Raw genomic sequence first — 18760 nt, 5'->3', positions numbered from 1 at the left:
CCAATCGATTGAGATATGACCGTTGTGAAAGAAGCGCATAGTAAAAAAGCCACGACGAGCTTTCTTCCTTAGTGATTCTTCACTTCCTCTTCTCACGATTCTCTCAGGTGATCTCGCCAATTCTTAAAACTTCTTGGAGCAAAGTGTTACTGCACTTCCAATGTCAAGAGGTGTTCCACATAAGAAGAAAAAGCTAGTTAGGGTTTCATTTGTGTAAATCTTGTAAGATTTTCTTTGTATTCACTTCTTCTTTTCTTCTTGTTGTATTGAGAGGTTGTACAAGGCTTCTCCGCCTTCGGTAGTTACTGAGAAGGAGTGTTTTTCATAGTGAAGAGCGTGTCGTGTGTGGATCCTTGGATTAGTCACCTCTTCTTGAGGTGGATACCAAATAAATCCTTGTGTTAGTGTTGTGAGTCTTGTTTCAAGTATATTCTGTTGCAAATCATCATCACGAAGCAAGCAAATGTAGCGCGACGAGCTATTTACCCCCCTCCCCCCTCTAGCTGCAAATTGACCCTAACAAGTGGTATAAGAGGAAGGTTGCTCTTCACCGGAATCATCACTAGAAAGGGCAATAAGCTAGAGGGAGAAGAAGTTGAAGCAAGTTCAACAAAGTCAAAGACTTCAAAAAATCTTAACTTCAAATGGAATTCCAAGATGGACTTGGATATGACACAAGAGTGCCTCCATCATTCACAATGACAAGCTTCAATTCTTGGAAATTAAGAATTGAAAATTTTTTCATGATGGAGATAGAGCAATGATTTGCTCTAATGGAGGGATTTGAAGCTCCAATGAATTCGAAAGGCAAAATCCTCAAGAAAAGAAAATGGAGTAAGGAGAAAATTCAAAGGCGCAAGGCAAATGATAAGGTAACCAAATTATTAGTTAGTTTATTGCCAAGCACAATTTTATGCAAGATTGGGGATTCAAATATACTAAGGAGCTTTAGAGCAAGTTAGCTAAAATCCATGAGGTCCCCTCCACTGCACCAAACCAAGAAGAATCCAAAGAGGATGACTCATAAGATCAAGACCAAGGGGAAGAAGAATCCGAAGTTGAGAGGTGCTCAACATCGGAAGAAGAAGAAGAAGGTCCATTCTCTAGAGAGCGCGAAGACAGAGGCAAAGGAGTATACTCCTTATTTCATGTGCAAGAGGATGAAGATGAAGAGACCTCCACCTCTAAGATTAAGGGGGAGTGTCATTCATTGACACCGGAAAAAGAAGAAACTTCTTCTTTTGGGTCAGATGGAGTGGAAGATGATGTCACCTCCACAAGTCAAGAAAAATCAGATGGAGGATCATGTGCCACTCCTACAAGCAAAGGTATAACTATTTCAAATTTAAATAATAAAAATCACATTATATGACTTGAGTGTAGGGAAAAGGATACTACAAGAGTAAGTGTCTTAAATTGGTCAAGAAGAAGGGTCAAGTGGCACCCAAGGCCAAGGAGGTCGGCCCCATGACAAAGAAGAGCAAGGAACACATTGTGTGTTTCTTGTGTAATCAAAGAAGACATTACCGGAGTCAATGTCCTAAGGGAAAGAAACCGGCCAAAATTGAAGGAGGAAGCTCAACTCAAGGGGGAGCTCTCAAGAGCAAACCCAAGGTGTCATTTATTGAGACTTCCTTTAAGTCATGATAAAAAGCATGCTAAGAATAATTTATATCATTTTAATGTTCTTTATCATTAAAATAGGAAGCATGATAGAATTAAGGAAAATTATGTAGCTTATCATGCTAAAACCACTCAACCTAAGGTTAGAAAGATAGATAACAAATTAGACAATAATTCTAAGGATTTTAAGTATACGCCTAAGAAAAGGAAAAATCAAGGATTTAGTGAAAACTCTAAGGTTGGGGAGCTATGGAAATAAAATCAAGTCTCGATGTCAAGACTTGATAAAATGGAAAGGACCCTTAGAAAAATCACAAATGAAACACAAGGGTCTAAGAATCATAACCTAGGTTTAGGATAATAAGGGTCATCCAATGGTCATAGAGGTTTGAGATACAAATCTAAAACCAAGAAGGATGTGACTTCTTATCATAGAGTTCTATATAGCTATGAAACCAACCCTAGGTTTAGGGGTCAAGTCAAAGATACAAGGGAAGTTATCCCTAGAAGTATTTTTGCCAAGACCAACGTGACTAAGACTTTTAAGAAGTCAAAGAAAGTCACCAAAAAGGTCACAAGGGAATATATCCCTAGAGTTGACCTAGAGAAAGTGACCAAAGCTTCTAAGAAGCCTAGAAAGGTCATTAGGAAAATATCTAGAAAAGTTATCCCTAGTGAGTACCAAGAGCATCTAAGGAGCACAAATAGACTTTAGATTTCTAGGAGCATATTCTCTACACCCTAGATGAGTTTAGAGAGTGTCAACTCTAAATAGGTAGGGTGGTTAACTCAACCTTGATAAAGTTGACACTTGGAGGTATTTTCAAGGTTTTTGTCAACCTTTGAAAATGTAGAGGATAAATTGTTTACTCTCTCGAAGAGTAAAATGTGTCAAAATTTGAGAAATTAGATTTAATTTAAAATTAGCACAAATGAGGAAAACTAAAAGAAATGCCAAGTTAGGAGTTTGGCATTTTCTTATGAAAATAGGGGCAACCTAGGATGATATTTAGTTTAGCTAAGGATTAATGATACTTTGATAAATTATCTAGGTATATTTTATTTATGCTAATTTGTCATGATTGTTTGCTCATCATATGCCATGACATCACATTTTGCATTCATGCTTATTATGAAAAACAAATAAAAATATCATGTCATATCATATATACATCATGTAGCTATAGTATGTTTTCATTTGAAAACTACTTATTTTGATGTATGCCATAAAATCATCATGCATTAGTTTTAAATTCCTTATAATGAAAGACAATGACATTTGCTAACAAGTGACATCCTAGGTGAATAATCATAATTATTAAAATACCTAGATAGATATACATGATCCCTAGTTTAGGGCAAAACTAAAATCTACATTTCACAAAAACTATAAGGTGACTTGTATATATTTTAGTGCACATTAGATACAAGTGAGATATTAGGATGATAAACAAAACTCAAGATGTTGATTTAGTGCATCTATTTGAGTTTTGATTTCATCAAAACACATAGTTATGTGTCCTCCAATCATTGGGAAAACTAATGTACAAGTCATGTGTATTGAGCCCAAAGAACATGGTTTGAAATTGATTTTGAAAATCATTCTAAATATACTTTGGAAAACTTTGGTGAAGATTATCTTTTGATAGTAATCATAAAAGTTAGACACAAAACTTGGAAGAAACATTGAAGTTTTTACAAGTTTTTCAATTTCGTGTCAATCTTTGAAGATAATGTAGGATCGAAAAGAATTTAGATATCTTCACAATGACATGATATTGTCCACTTTGGGCATAAGCCCTCATGGTTTTACTCTTGGACTCTCCCCAAAAGGCCTCATGCCAATGGAGATATCTTTCTCTTTATAAACTCATGATCTTTCCCATGTGTTTTCAATGTGGGACTATGTTTGCAACCTTTCAACACCAAAAATTCTCTCCTCAAACAAAGGACCACAGGCTACAATCCCCCCCCTCAAACAAAGGACCACAGGCTTCCCATGTCCGATCCTCGACCCACCAGGTCTTCCTGCCCCTCGGTCCACCCGACCTACTAGGACTTCCTGCCTGGTGTCTGGTCCTCTTGATCCGAACATAGGATCCCCCACTTTCTTTGTTCGAGGTCAATATTGTACCCACATGACTCAATCAGACCATAGCTCTTGTGCACAGTCGGTGGTTAAACCTTCTGACAGTTCGGGCTCTGATACCAATTGTAGCATCGAAAAGAATTTAGATATCTCCATAATAACATGATATTATCCACTTTGGGCCTAAGCCCTGATGGTTTTGCTCTTGAGCTCTCCCCAAAAGACCTTATGCCAATGGAGATATCTTTCTCTTTATAAACCTATGATCTTTCCCATATGTTTTCAATGTGGGATTATATTTGCAACCTTGCAACACCAACAGATAAGGTATATTTTCTTAGAAAACTATTTTTCCATGATGATATATACTCTAAATAATGTATATAAGAATTTTTATGATTTTTAGAATTTTGTAAAATTTTTAGGGTATTTCTGAATTTGCTAAAATTAGATTTCAGGAAATCAAAGCTTCAATCGATCAACCGATCGATTGAGATGGGATTTCTGGTGAGCAGAAGCTCGCGAAATCGATCCGCTAATCGATTCAACGTTGCTGAATCGATCTGTTGATCGATTCAAGTAGTTTCTCTGTGAATAGAAGCTCGTGGAATCGATCACTAGATCGATTGAAACAACTTCAATCGATTGAGTCCCAACTAGATCGATTGAAACAACTTCAATCGATTGAGTCCCAACTAGATCGATTGAAACAACTTCAATCGATTGAGTCCCAACACCAATTGATTAAAAATGATGATTTTGGCTACAAAAGTCTTATTTTAGCACTTTAAGCCATTTTTTAGCCTCGTTAACCATTCATAACCCCTTGGAATATATTTATATACATTTAAGGGTGATATTCTTGTTGAAATAAGAATGGTTTGGTTAAAAGTAGGCTAAGTTGAAGTTTAGGTTGAGGTTTGCATTCAAATATTGATACTTAAATCTCAAAACTTTAAGTTTTGGGTTTCCTAAAGGTTTAGGGATTCCAAATCATTGTTGGTGCAATGATAGAAGTTTGGAGCATGTTTTTAGGGGGAGCCATTCTTTAAGGATATGAGAACTATTTTTCAAACACCATGGAAGGTGGTAAAACCTTCGTTTGTGTGAATGCTCTAAGATGAGCATTGTGAAGTGGTTTAATACTCAAGGGCGAGCATTGGATACAATGAAGGGTATGAGACCTTCATTGTCATGTTGTGAACAACATGCGAGGTTGTGAACAATGTATGAGTAACTCGTCAGGGGAAGAGTTTTTGATGTGTGCCAAAAAGGGAGAATGTAGAATTTAAGTTAGGCCTTCATTACCTAAAGGGGAAGTTTGCCCTCTAGGAAAGGGAGAGAATGAAGGAAACCCTCATTTATGATTTGACATGAAAAAAAAGTTGAGGCTCTGGGACTAGTCTAACTTAAAGGCATTGTCAAACATCAAAAAAGAGGAGATTGTTGGTGCAATATCTCCTAGGTCAAGGTTGACTAGGTTGACTAAGCTTGAGTTGACTCAAGCTTGAGTCTTAATGTTTGGGTTTCGATGTTTGACAATATATGAAGATTGCAGGTGCAATCGTCTGATTAAGAAAATTATTGGCGTAATTCCCCTCTGGTCAAGGTTTGACCAGTTTGATGTGAAGAGGAGTCAAGTAGGTCGAGGTTGACCAGTTACTTGACTGGAAAAGTCTTAACTGGAGGTTAGGTAAAGGCAAATCCAATAGGAAGGTTGGAAGAAAGGAAAATCCTGGGTCAGTGTTGACCGGACACTTAGTGGTGAAAGTCCCGCTGAGTGAAGCTGGGTAGTGGAAAAATCCTGGTGAGTGAAGCCAAGTGAAAATTCTAGTGAGTGAAGCTAAGTGAAAGTCCTGGTGAGTGAAGCCGGGCAGGTGAAAGTCCTAGTGAGTGAAGTCGGGCAGTGTGAAAGTCCTGGTGAGTAAAGCCAGGCAAGTGAAAGTTCCGGTGAGTAAAGTCGGGCAGTGGAAAAATCCTGGTGAGTGAAGCCAGGTGAAAATCCTAGTGAGTGAAGCTAGGCAGATGGAAAGACCTAGTGAGTGAAGTCAGGCACGTGGAGGCCCAAGTGGATCATGGAGGACCGGACACTTGGCACAAGATGGTAAGTCCAAGTGGGTCAAGGTTGATCGATCACTTGGCACAAAGAGAAAAGTCCAAGTGGGTCAAAGGATTGACCGGACACTTGGTAAAGAAATTCCAGATAGGTCAAGGGTGACCGGACATCTGGTGGAAAGAAGTTCAAGTGGATTATGGAAGACCGGACACTTGGCACGAGAAGATAAGTCCAAGTAAGTCAAGGTTGACCGTTCACTTGGCATGAGGAGAAAAGTCCAATTGGGTCAAAAGATTGACCAACCACTTAGTGAAGAAGTCTAATCTATTGGAAGAGTGTTGCGATATATAGTAGTCCAATCGATCAGTTGGTCAATTAGGAGTGTTTATCGTGAGCATAGAATGTAGCCTAATCGATCAGCTGATCGATTGGGCACTACCAATCAATAGGACGATCGATTGGGGCTGGAAATCTCACGCGACGCGAGAAAAACTAAATTGATCGGGCGATCGATTCAGACATTTTCCAGCGAGAGCACAGAGGTGCTCTGAATCAGGGGTGTAAATGAGTTGAGCCGAGCTCGAGCTTGGGTCGGCTCGAGCTCGAGCGAATTTTTAAATCTCAACTCGAGCTCGGCTCGAAACAGTGAATTTAAATGAAAAAACAAGCTGCGTAGGCTGGGATTCAAACCTTCAACCTCTGCTTACCTAATGAAATACGCTAATCACAAACACCTCCTTAACTTATTATTTAGTTTTAAAGTATAAATTATTTTGAATATTAAAATACTGAATCAGCCTAGCTCGAACAGGCTCGACGAGCCATCGAACCAGTATTAAATGGGCTCAAGCTTGGCTCGAATATTAACGAGCCGGCTCGAGCTCGGCTCGAACTCGGTCAACTCCGAGCTCGAGTCGAGCTTTGACTGAGCTGCTCACGAGGAGCTTGTGAGCGACTCAGCTCATTCGTACCCCTACTCTGAATCGATTAGCCGAACGATCCAAGCCTTCCCAATCGATTGGGATATGACCGTTGCGAAGGAAGCACACAGTAAAAAGCCGTGGTGAGCTTTCTTCCTTAGCGATTCTCCACTTCCTCTTCTCATGATTCTCTCAAGTGATCTCGCCAGTTCTTGAAGCTTCTTGGAGTAAAGTGTTGCTGCACTTTCAAGGTCAAGAGACGTTCCACACAAGAAGAAGAAGTTAGCTAGAGTTTCATTTGTGTAAATCTTGTAAGATTTTCTTTGTATTCGCTTCTTCTTTTCTTCTTGTTGTATTGAAAGATTGTACAAGGCTTCTCCATCTTCGGTAGTTATGGAGAAGGAGTGTTTTTCATAGTGAGAGTGTGTCGTGTGTGGATCATTGGATTAGTCACCTCTTTTTGAGGTGGATGCCAAATAAATTTTTGTGTTAGTGTTGTGGATCTTGTTTCAAGTTTGTTCCGTTGTAAATCATCATCGTGAAGTAACGATGAATTATTCACCCTTCCTGTAATTATAAATCGACCTAACAATATGAACATACTTCGAAGTCAGATGACTCAAGAGCTCATAAACCAACAACCATCCATGTCACAACTATGCATTTTAGTTATTATTTTTCAAAAATAATTTAGCTCACCAATGTTGTTTCAGGTGAGGAGGAAAGTGAATTGTTTAATGTCAATACCACCGAAGGAAATGTGCCAACAAAGTCATATGCTTATCTTGGCAGTAGTAGTGTACGCTAATATGTTATTTTTTTTATTGTATAGAGTTGTTCAAATATTACATCTCAACTACTCAGCTATCTTATTTTATATTTCATCTACGACCACTTGTTACAGGGGAAAAATAATGATATTTTTTCATTCAATGGCCCCCCAACCAACTGCACCAGTGCTCCCACAGAGGCCTGTGGCTCCTCCTTCCGTGAATGATCAGTTCAAACAATGTCAAATGTCCATGAATAACGTCTATACAAGGCACCTGCACCATTTGTCGGAGGAACCTACATACAAAGTGTCGCGACACGCACCACGCATTCCGGCATGCTTTCAAAGCAAATCGAATGTGAAGGACATAAATTTATGGCAATCTCCAACCTAAATGCATCAGGAAATGAAGATGGATGTGCAATTGCAACTCATATAATGTGTAATAAGTGGATCTAAGAAATGACATGACGGTCCGAGTTAATATAATATGACAGTTAAAATTAGGACGATGTGACAATTAAAGTTAAGATAAAAATATATTTTTCAGTTAGCTTTGTGGTTTATCCGACATTAAGATTTTCGGGTCTAGCTTAATCGAATAACAAATCGTGCGGGAAAAGGGCCGATCGGTTAGGATGAAATACCGACCGAGCCTAAAGCACTTAGCTCAATAACTCTCTATATACACCTACCCGGTTTACATATCAGTCGGACTTAAAGCAATCAGCATCATAATGCTCTATGTGCATCTGACTAGATGAAAGATGAGCCTGACCTAAAGCACTCAGCATCATAAAGCTCTATGTGCCCGATCGGATGAAAGACCGACCGGACCTAAGGCAGTCAGTATTATAAATCTCTCCGTGTATGTCCAGTCTAAATCTTTCCGTATATGTCCGAACGGATAAAAGGTTGGTCGGATTCAAGGCAGTTAACTTTATAAAGCTCTTCATGTCGATCAGAATTAAGAAACTTAGTTGTATACTTATTGTTAAATGAATCTTCAGTACACATAGTTTATCAGAGGGATACCTAAGAGAATTTCTAACATACTTAACGTATCATATGAATCTTTGACTAGATTTATGATAGGATTTAATACATTACAGAGCAGCTCAATGCAAGGATAATCAACCTTATTAGTTGGCCAAGACATATTCAACAGACAAGCAACAGGTAATATTTTAATAATCTGTCAGAGTTGTCGAGGAATATTCCTTTGGGACCTCCTTCGAAAGTTATCTTGTTTCCTATTGAGCAACCATTTATGACAACATCTTCTTGTAATGGCTTCATCAAAGGTCTAAGCCAGAAACGCCAAAAGAAGTACATTTGTAGGTAGATAAAAGATTCCTCAGATACTCATTACATAACAAACTATCAAACTCCTACACACAATGTCATCTCTTGGTCACGGAGTTATGAGAGGTGGTATAAAAAAAAGGTCTTCTCCGTTGACAAGGTACACAATCTACATTATTTAAGCTCTATTCTCGCACGAGCACTTCTCTATTTTTGATTCCTCCATCTAGAACTGTACTAACTTGAGCATCGGAGGACCTTGTCAAGGACCCCTTTTCCTAATCTTTGGTCAATTCTTTGTTGGATTGGCGGCGTGTACATAAGATCATAAGGAAACTTCACTAAGAAGGAAAAAGTCTCACTCCAATCCATTGTTATCAGTGTGCCATATTTACCGTTTTCAAATAAAATTAGTAATTAACAAGAAGAAGGGAAAGTCTCCTCAGAACTAGGAAGGTGTTGGAAGTTGAAGTTTTGGGTGACTTTCTTTATGGAAACCACGTGGAGTGTTTTGGGTGTTTTTTCGAAGTCTGAACTATTTTTTGTGTGTCGCTGAATTAGAGTCTGATTTACTTAGTATTTGGCAAGTATTTTCATTCGTTTCGGCAAGTATTTTGGTAAGTTTATGGCACGAAACAATTGGTTAATTTTTGCCAAGCATTATGCTTAGGTTTGTGGAATGGAACACTGGTTAGTTTTTGGGCAACTATTCATGCTTAGTTTTTGGAATGAAACAATGGTAGTGTAGTTTGCAAGTATTTTGAAGTTTCAAGATTTGATCGCAAGTATTTATATATTTTATTTTTCCTATTCTTGTTTCAGATATGGATTTAGCACTTTATTGCATTCATATACTGCCATTGATATTATTCATTACGTTCCTACAACTTCAATACATTGTTCAACATTCACAATAAAATAGATCAAATCAATAGGAAGTCTTTAAATACTCCAAAAGCTTCAAATATGTAAAATCATTCATTAAAACATCCGCAAAACAAAACAAAAACAACCATGGCAGTATTGATGCAAGGTGCATCAGAATCTAACCTGAAATTTGATATTGTCAAAAGTTTAAGTTAAATCTTATTGTGATCTAATAACTTAACTGAATGTGTAAGCTGTTTACTCAATTAGGAAAGCCCTAGTCGCGACTAGGCAGGAAAGACTTAGCAAATCGTGGAAGCCAGGCGGAATTGTTGGTGCAATATTCCTAGGTCAAGATTGACCTAGTTGACTAAGCTTGAGTTGGCTTAAGTTTGAGTCTTGATGTTTGGATTTCGATGTTTGATAATACATGGAGATTACAAATGCAATCGTCCGATTAGGGATATTGTTGATACAATTTCTCTCTGGTCAAGGACTGACCAGTTTGATGTGAAGAAAAGTCAAGTAGGTCAAGGTTGACCGGATACTTGACTGAGAAAGTCTTAACTGGAGGTTAGGCAAGGGGAAGTCCTAGTGAGTGAAGCCAGACAGTTGGAAATCCTGGTGAGTGAAGCCAAGTGAAAGACCTAGTGAGTGAAGTTAGACAGTTGGGGAAATCCTGGTGAGTGAAGTCAGGTGAAAATCTTAGTAAGTGAAGTTAGGTGAAAGTCTTAGTGGGTGAAGCCAAGCAGATGGAAATCCCTAGTGAGTGAAGCTAGGCAGATGAAAATATTTGGTGAGTGAAGCCAGACACGTGGAAATCCAGGTGGGTTAAGGTTGACCGGACACCTGGTGTTGGGAAGCCCAAGTAGGTCAAAAGATTGACCAAATACTTTGTACGGAGAAATCCATATGGATCAAGGGTGACTCTATCTGGTGGAAGTCCAAGTGGGTCATGGAGGACCAGACACTTGGCACGAGACAGTAAGTTCAAGCGGGGTCAAGGTTGACCGGACACTTGGCACGAAGAGAAAAGTCCAAGTGGGTCAACGGGTTGACGGGACACTTAGCGAAGAAGTCCCGGCAGGTCAAGGTTGACCAAATGCTGGGCATGAGGAGTTCCAATAGGTTACGGTTGACCGGATGTTGGAAGTGGGGGCTCTAGGCTTGAGTTAAGCAAGTCAAGGGTGGTCAATCGATCAACCGATCGATTGAACCGAAGCCCAATCGATCAGCCGATCAATTGGGCACAGTGTTACGACAAATGACGGCCCAATCGATCAACCGATCGATTGGGAGTAATTGTCGCGGGCACAGAAGTTTTCCCAATAGATCAGTCGATCGATTGGGCACCTCCAATTGATCGACCGACGATCGACTGATCGATTGGAGCTGGTTTTCTTGCGCGATTGGCAAGAAGCTTGAATCGATCGATCAATCGATTCAGGTCTTATTCCAGAGAGAACAGTGTTGGATCAAAAGCGCTAGAGGGGAGGTGAATAGCGTTCGTGGCTTTCACTCTTTTCGTATTCGTAAAACACGAGTAATAATGCAGCGGAAATAGTAAAATGCACAAACACACAGTAGACACGAGAGGTTACTTCGTTCGGAGCCTATCTCGACTCCTACTCGAAGGCCCGCGGTCGCTGACCGCTTTCGGTGGGCAACAACTATAGTTCGTAAAAACTATTACAAACTGAGTACAATTCAAAGCAGTAAAAATAACAATTATACCGACAACAAAAGACTAAATCTGAAGCTCTGGGTTGTCGGCGTCGAGTTGAGGCTTTGTCGGAACGTCTCGTTAGCAGCAGGTTGCAGAATGATTGCTTGTGCGAAGTTATCTTGGCTACTGCTTCGAGACACCCTTATAAAGGGTGTTCAAGGCGCCTTCATTAAGCTCCAAGGCGCCTCCAACCCAAGGTTTTATCCCGATTAATCTGTTGTCGATCAAGCTTTGACTGCTGCTCATTATCCACCTCGAGGCACCTCCAACACCACTCCAAGGCGCCTCCAAACCGCGGTCCAAGGCGCCTTCAGTCCCCATGAAGGCGCCTCCAGCTCCTTTGGACAGCTGGCTTCGGCTTGCACCTGAGGCTCCTCCAAGCTCCATGGAGACGCCTCGGACACTGTTCATCCGTGGTGTGAGTTGCTCATTTGTCCCTGCAAAGCATGTTAGTTCACCAAACACACACATACCCTGCAAAACAAAGTTAGCACACATAAAATATAGTAAATCAAGTGATTGACAATCATCGGACTGTTCGGGTCTGACTTCGGATTTCCGACCGGAAACCCTAGGTCGACCCGACGCCTACTGTTCCCTCTACGGGGAACACGTCCTCACCTACTCCACTCAGGAGATTTACCTGTTGCCAGTACGATCCTTCAGATCGACTGGACTTTTGCTCGGTGCTCGATGCTTCCGGACTTTCTGCTGGATTTCCGCTTCTCAGCTGGTCCAGTCTTTCACCTGGTTCGCGACACCAGGATTTTCCACCTAGGGTTACCCCCCTAGGACTTTTGCCTGAAGCACTCGACCTACTAAGACTTTCCGCATAGGGTTACCACCCCCTATGACCTAAGGTTACCGCCCCCTAGGGTTTTCCACTTGCCTAACCGCAGCTAGGACTTTTGCCTAAGTACCACTTAGGACTTTCCTGCAAACTTATTCAGCATATTAGAAACCAAAACACCTTAACTTTGAACCCTTTGTCATAATCAAAACATAGGTTCGATCGTCGGATGCTTCCCGCACCAACAAACAGAGGTGCTCTGAATCGATCAACCGATCAATTCAAGCCTCCCCAATCGATTGGTCAATCAATTGGGATGTGACTGTTGCACAGGTCAAAGCCGTTGGTGAGCGATCTCTTGGGTAGTTCTTCACGAGCTTCTTCTCGATGTTCACGCAAGCTTCTCCACAACTCTCCGCTAGTTATTGAAGCTTCTTGGAGCAAAATATTGTTGCATTTCCAAGGTCAAGAGGCGTTCCACACAAGGAGAAGAAGAGAGTTAGGGTTTTCATTTGTGTAAATCTTGTAAGAGATCTTGTGTATTTACTTCTTCTTCTTTTCTTATTGTATTGAGAGTTTGTGTAAGACTTCTCCACCTTCAGTAGTTACTGTAAAAAAGTATTTTCATAGTGGATGAGTGTGTCATGTGTGGATCCTTGGACTAATCATCTCTTCTTAAGATGGATACCAAGTAACTCCTTCGTGTTAGCGTTGTGAGTCTTGTTTCGAGTCTTTCCGCTGCATATCAACAACAACAAAGTAAGCCAACGAAGCACGATGAGTTATCCCCCCCTCTAGCTACAAATCGACCCTAACAAGACCAAGTGAGTCGAGAGGATTCGACACTTGGCAGGGAAACTCAATAGGTTTGGAGGACCGAAGATCAAGGGAAAGTCCTAGGTGGCCGATCCAATGCTAAGCAGTAAAGTCCAAACAGGTTTGGAGGACCATGTTTGGTAGGTAGGTTGAGGTAAACAACTGGAGGAGCAACAGTGAGGTCTTATTCCGGAAGGGAACAAACCCTAGGTCACTGATCCAACAGAAGAAATTAGAAATATTTTTAAGTTAAGATCAAGACAGTATTACTGCTACTCATGCATCTTACTATTATTGTGCTAACTCTATTTTGTAGGAGCTTTCGTTCTAACTCTATATTGCAGGAATCAAAGTTTATTGGTCAACCGAACACCAGGATCGGTCGATTGAACCAAGTAGATTCAGACCAGAGATCAGTCGAAGCAGAGTGACAGATCGGTCGACCGAACATAATGATCGGTCGACCGAACCAAGCAGACGTGGCACAATCAGATCGAGCTGAGGCGAAGAAGGAAGCCAGACCGATCGGTCGACCGAACTAGAGGATCGGTTGACTGAATGATCATCGCATTAAAGGCACATTAATGAAGAATCTCGACGAACGGGGAAAGTGCATCGTTCAATCGACCAAACAAGGTGATCGATTGACCAAACCATTCACTGTCATCAATGCTCGAAGATCAGATCTCAGCGAAAAAGGAAGGGAGCGGGTTCGGTCGATCGAACCCAAGGATTGGTCGATCGAACGTTGACGATTCTTATAAAAGTGGTACTCGAGGTTCGAGGCTGGGCATCGGTTCTGAGTTCATCTCTGTGCAAAGTTGTTGTTCATATGACAAATCTACTACTCATCCCCAAGTAAGCTACTGCTCCATTCAAGAAGTACCGACCGAGCTTCATCCTACATCTAGTGTCGGTGATCCTGTCCGAACCAAGAGTCAGTGGACGCTGGGCATGTGGCGCTCTCTGCTGGATCCTCGAGTGCTCCGGCGAACCTGCAACAAAACCGAGCCGGGAGGGGTGCCCCGACGACGGTCCTCCGACGCTCAAATCAGGTAAGTGGTGGAGAAAGTGGCTGCCAAATTTGTATTATGCGTACCTTTGGCGAAGTAATAGCCTCTTTATATAAGACGGAGAAGGAACTGATGCACGCCCACCGAGGTGCGTACGTGTCAGCAACCCATACCACGGTATGCACTTGTCAGAGAGCTTACCTGACGCCATGCTGCCACAGTCCGAGCATGTTCTTTGATGGGACGGCAGGACCACCCGTTGTCAGACTAGAAGTATGGCATAGCCATACGACTTGACGGCTATCAGAAGATGTCCCCGTCTTTTACCCACCGTCTGACTGGGGTGCCCAGCCCGCCGGGCGGGCGATGAACGTCGTCCGGACGGCCTTGATTCTTTGCGCCGCCCGGGCGGCACCTCCTTCCGCTCGGTCATTACGCACTGCTTTATTTGAGCGTCGGACCCCTGGTCCCTACCAGGGTGCCTTTTACTATCAGATTTCCCTTTCTTCTGAGTCCGGTCGGCTCGCCCTTTTCCGGCGAGCCACTGGACCCTTTGACCTCCCCTCAGCATTGACTCCTTATGGGGTTCTGGATTTTTACCGCCGGATCACTTGCCTTCCTCTCGAGTCTAGTCGAAGGAGGCAAAGTCCGACTGACTGGACTACCGATCTGTCGAACAATGATCATTGCCTTAGGCCGCTCGGCCAGGCATAAAGATGCTCATCCGTGCGGCGATATCTGTCTGTCCGGCGATACTTTGTCCATGCCTTGTATTTTCTGGGAATCGATGTCCGTTGTTCTCCCACACTACCCATCACGTTCTCTGCGCACGGTAAGGGGAGCTCATTAAATGCGGCTAGTAACCGGCTGACACGTGGCGACCGTGCATTTGTCAGAGTATGGCGGTTGCGTCACTTCCGATGGGACAACCGCCGTTTGAAACGGACGATCCGATGACAACCTCGATATCGACGACCTGGATCGGACGGTGGAGATCGTTTCCGGGCGGCGATATAAGACCCTTGACTTCGTTTCCGCCGCATTTCGTCTTCTTCGTTTCCAGACTCCTGTCATTCCCCCTCTCGCCGGCGACCTTGTTCTCAGACTTTCTGACGATCACACGGCTTCTTCCGGTCATCTTCCTCGCCTGTAAGAGCCTTTTTTTCTCGCTTCAGACGCATTCTTCTTTCTGTTAATCATCCTTTTCAGCCGGTTTTCTTCCATTGCTTGAACCATCCTCTTCTACCCCGCATTCTGGCCTTTCGATCATGACCAGTACCTCGCAGTCAACCGGCGGTGCTCCGGGTCTTTGGTACTCGAACATGGAAAGTCGGTTCGACGAGGAAGATGCCATGCGCCTCACTCGAGCATATGACCTACCGACCGACCACGAAATAGTGTTAGCCACGCCTTCCGATCGGCCTAACGATCCTCCGCCCGACACTGTTGTCTTCTTCCGGGATCAATTCCTGGCCGGACTACGTTTTCCTCCTCACAAGTTTTTCTTAGAAGTTTGCAACTATTTCCGCATTCCGCTCGGCCAAGTAGTTCCTAATTCTATTAGGTTGCTGAGCGGAGTGGTAGTTTTGTTCAAACTGAACGGCATTCCCTTAACCCCAAAAATCTTCCACTACTTCTACTATCCCAAGCAAGCCGAGTGGGGCACCTTTGTTTTCCAATCTAGGATAGGCTTCGTCCTTTTCGATAATATGCCGAGCTCCAACAAACACTGGAAGGAGTATTTTTTCTATATACGCTTTCCCGAGCAGCCCACTTTCCGCACCAAGTGGCAGACGGCTATGCCTGCGCAACCGGAGCTCGGCAAGTTTAGAGGTGACGCAGACTATCTCCATGCAGCCGAATAGCTAGTCGGTCAGCGCTATCACATTGACAAGATGCTTCTCCCAGGAGTCATGCATATATTCGGCTTGTCTTCTACACCAGCCGATCTGCCTTGTAGCATGAGTAAGCTTCCCTATCTTCCCCTTTATTTTGTTCTAACTGATTTATTCTCTGCTTCTGCAGCTGAGGTCATGTGGCGGGCCAGAGCCACCGAGAAGGTCAAACTGAAGGCCGCTCGGATTGAGGCGGTGACGAGCCAGGAGGCCGCCGAACGGGGCCTTGCTCCGGCTGATCCGGACGGCGAAGAGGGTGAGGGGACGCCAACGGTCCTAGAAGCCCCGGACGCCCCTGCCCCTCCCGATGAGGCCACGGGCAATATAGAACCTGTGAGTGAAGCTGAAGTGGAGGGCCGTTCGGCCGATGATGTGCCGCTGCGCACTCGGAAACGCCGGCGACCGGAATCCGCACCTGCCTCTACACTTGATGAGCCACAACCTGAGCGGGGTGCAGATGCGCCGGTGCTGTCCGGAACAGTTTCCTTCGAGAGTACCCCGACCCCTCAGGATTCCCCGAGGGCCAGCTTGGAAGTGCCGCCGTCCAGCCCTTCGAGGACTCGACGACGTCTCAGGCGTTTAGGCGAGCTACCCACCTCTTCTGCTGGCGAGCCATCTCAGAGCGGGCCGAGCGGCCAAAATTTACTTAAAACCGTTCTACGCCTCCCTTCAGAGGCGTACATGGCTGCCGCCGATCGGCCGGTGTTTCCTGAGCAGATGATCACCCTGACGGGCCCTCTCGCACAAGCTTGGATAGATGCTCGGAGTCGGATAGCTAAGTTGACTCCCGGGCAGCTCGGCGACAGCAACCTTCAATCAGCCACCGGGGTATAGCCCTTCCCCCTCTTCTCTCTCTTATTTGAAGTTTTTACCCTGTTCGTGTTTGCTAGCAGAACTGGGTGGAGCAGATTGCCATTAGCGATCGGTTGGCCGAGCTGGAGGAGGAACAAGGCAGTCGACGGCCGCCCTGGAGAAGGCCAAGAAATCGCTAGAAGCCGAACGAAACGAGCCCGATCCGGCGAGCAAGGTCGTTCGGCTTGAAACAATGATTAAGCAGACAAGGAGATCGGCGACCACTCGGAAGCAACAGCCATCAACGATATGGACCACATGAAGGTGGAGATCCGGGGGCTGGAGCAACGCATCAAGGACCTGGATGCTCTGCTGGCCACCGAAAAAGAGAGCCGCTCGGCTGATCTCCAAAGATTCGATGGAGACTTGAAGGCTCTCCAAGCTGCTAGCGACGCTGCCCATGCCGCGCTCAAGGAGTATCAGGAGGGGGAGTCGGCCCGCTCGGACGAAGTGAGGAAGGCGTTCCTCCGCTCGGAAGACTTCGGAGAGAAGTTTACCGACAAGATATCCCTCACGTTCGAGGAGGCCATCAAGGCGGCGGTGGGCTATCTGAAGATCAAAGGTCACCTGTCTGCCGAGCTGACTATCCCCCCCGAGGATCTAGCAAGCGTGATGGACGCCATCCCCGACGCTCTTTTTGATTTCGATGTGTGAGGAGTGTTTCTGTAAACTTTTTTGAATTCCCGCCGTTCGGCCCCGCTTATCTATGTAATGACTTTTTTGGCTTGCATATTAGATAATCTTCTGCTCCTTTCTATTTTAGCAAGAAATTTTTCCCTCGTCCCAACTTTAAGTGTCTCTCGATATTTATCATCGGAGCTTGACGGCGCGGATATTTGGCGCGGCTCTCGATTTTAACGACGGGCTCGTCGGTTCCGCGGTTTTATAGACGCCGCTCGTCTCTCGATATTTATCGTCGGAGCTCGACAGATATTTATAGCCGATCGGCGCTCTCGATTTTAACGACGGTGCTCGTCGGTTTTCCGCTTGGTTTTTATAGACGGCTCGTCCCTCGATATTTATCGTCGGAGCTCGACGCGGATATTTATAGCCGATCGGCTCTCGATTTTAACGACGGTGCTCGTCGATTTTCCGCTCGGTTTTATAGACGCCGCTCGTCTCTCGATATTTATCGTCGGAGCTCGACGGCGGATATTTATAGCCGGCGCGGCTCTCGATTTTTAACGACGGGGCTCGTCGGATCGTCCGCTCGGATTATTTATAGACGCCGGCTCGTCTCTCGATATTTATCGTCGGAGCTCGACGGCGCGGATATTTATAGCCGGTCGGCGCGGCTCTCGATTTTTAACGACGGGGCTCGTCGGTTTTCCGCTCGGTTTTTATAGACGCCGGCTCGTCTCTCGATATTTATCGTCGGAGCTCGACGCGGATATTTATAGCCGATCGGCGGCTCTCGATTTTAACGACGGTGCTCGTCGGTTTTCCTTCAGGTTTTATAGGCGTCGGCTCGTCTCGATATTTATCGTCGGAGCTCGACGCGGATATTTATAGTCGGTCAGCGCCGATTTTTAACGACGGGCTCGTCGGTTCTCCGCATTTTATAGGCGTCGGCTCGTCTCTCGATATTTATCGTCGGAGCTCGACGATGCGGATATTTATAGCCGGTCGGCTCGTGTTTAACGTCTGGCTAGACGGCCTTTTTAACTCTTTACCAGGTCGAGCGACCTTGGCCTTTCTTTCAAGTCTAGCTTGGATAATTACCCCCTGGCCGAACGGCTCAGGGTCCACTTCGTCAAGTATCTTGGCTCGGATAATATACCCCCTTCCGAATGGTACGGGGCTTCCGTTTTTAGAGCGCTTGGCGCCAATTTGATCCGTATACCTCCGGCCGAGCGGCTCGGGGCCTTCGTTGTCGAGCGCTTGGCTCGGAAAACCATATACCCGGCCGACCGGCTCAGGCCTTCACATCGTGCGCTTGGCTCGTAAATAATCCTCCCCGAGGTAGTCTCGGCTAAAATGTACCTAGCCGAGCGGCTCAGGCATTCGCTCCAGGCAATAACGAACGCTGCTTATAT

Source organism: Zingiber officinale, chromosome 3A (assembly GCF_018446385.1).
Source record: "Zingiber officinale cultivar Zhangliang chromosome 3A, Zo_v1.1, whole genome shotgun sequence".
Classification (NCBI taxonomy): Eukaryota; Viridiplantae; Streptophyta; class Magnoliopsida; order Zingiberales; family Zingiberaceae; genus Zingiber; species Zingiber officinale.
Note: the sequence above shows the minus strand (reverse complement) of the source record.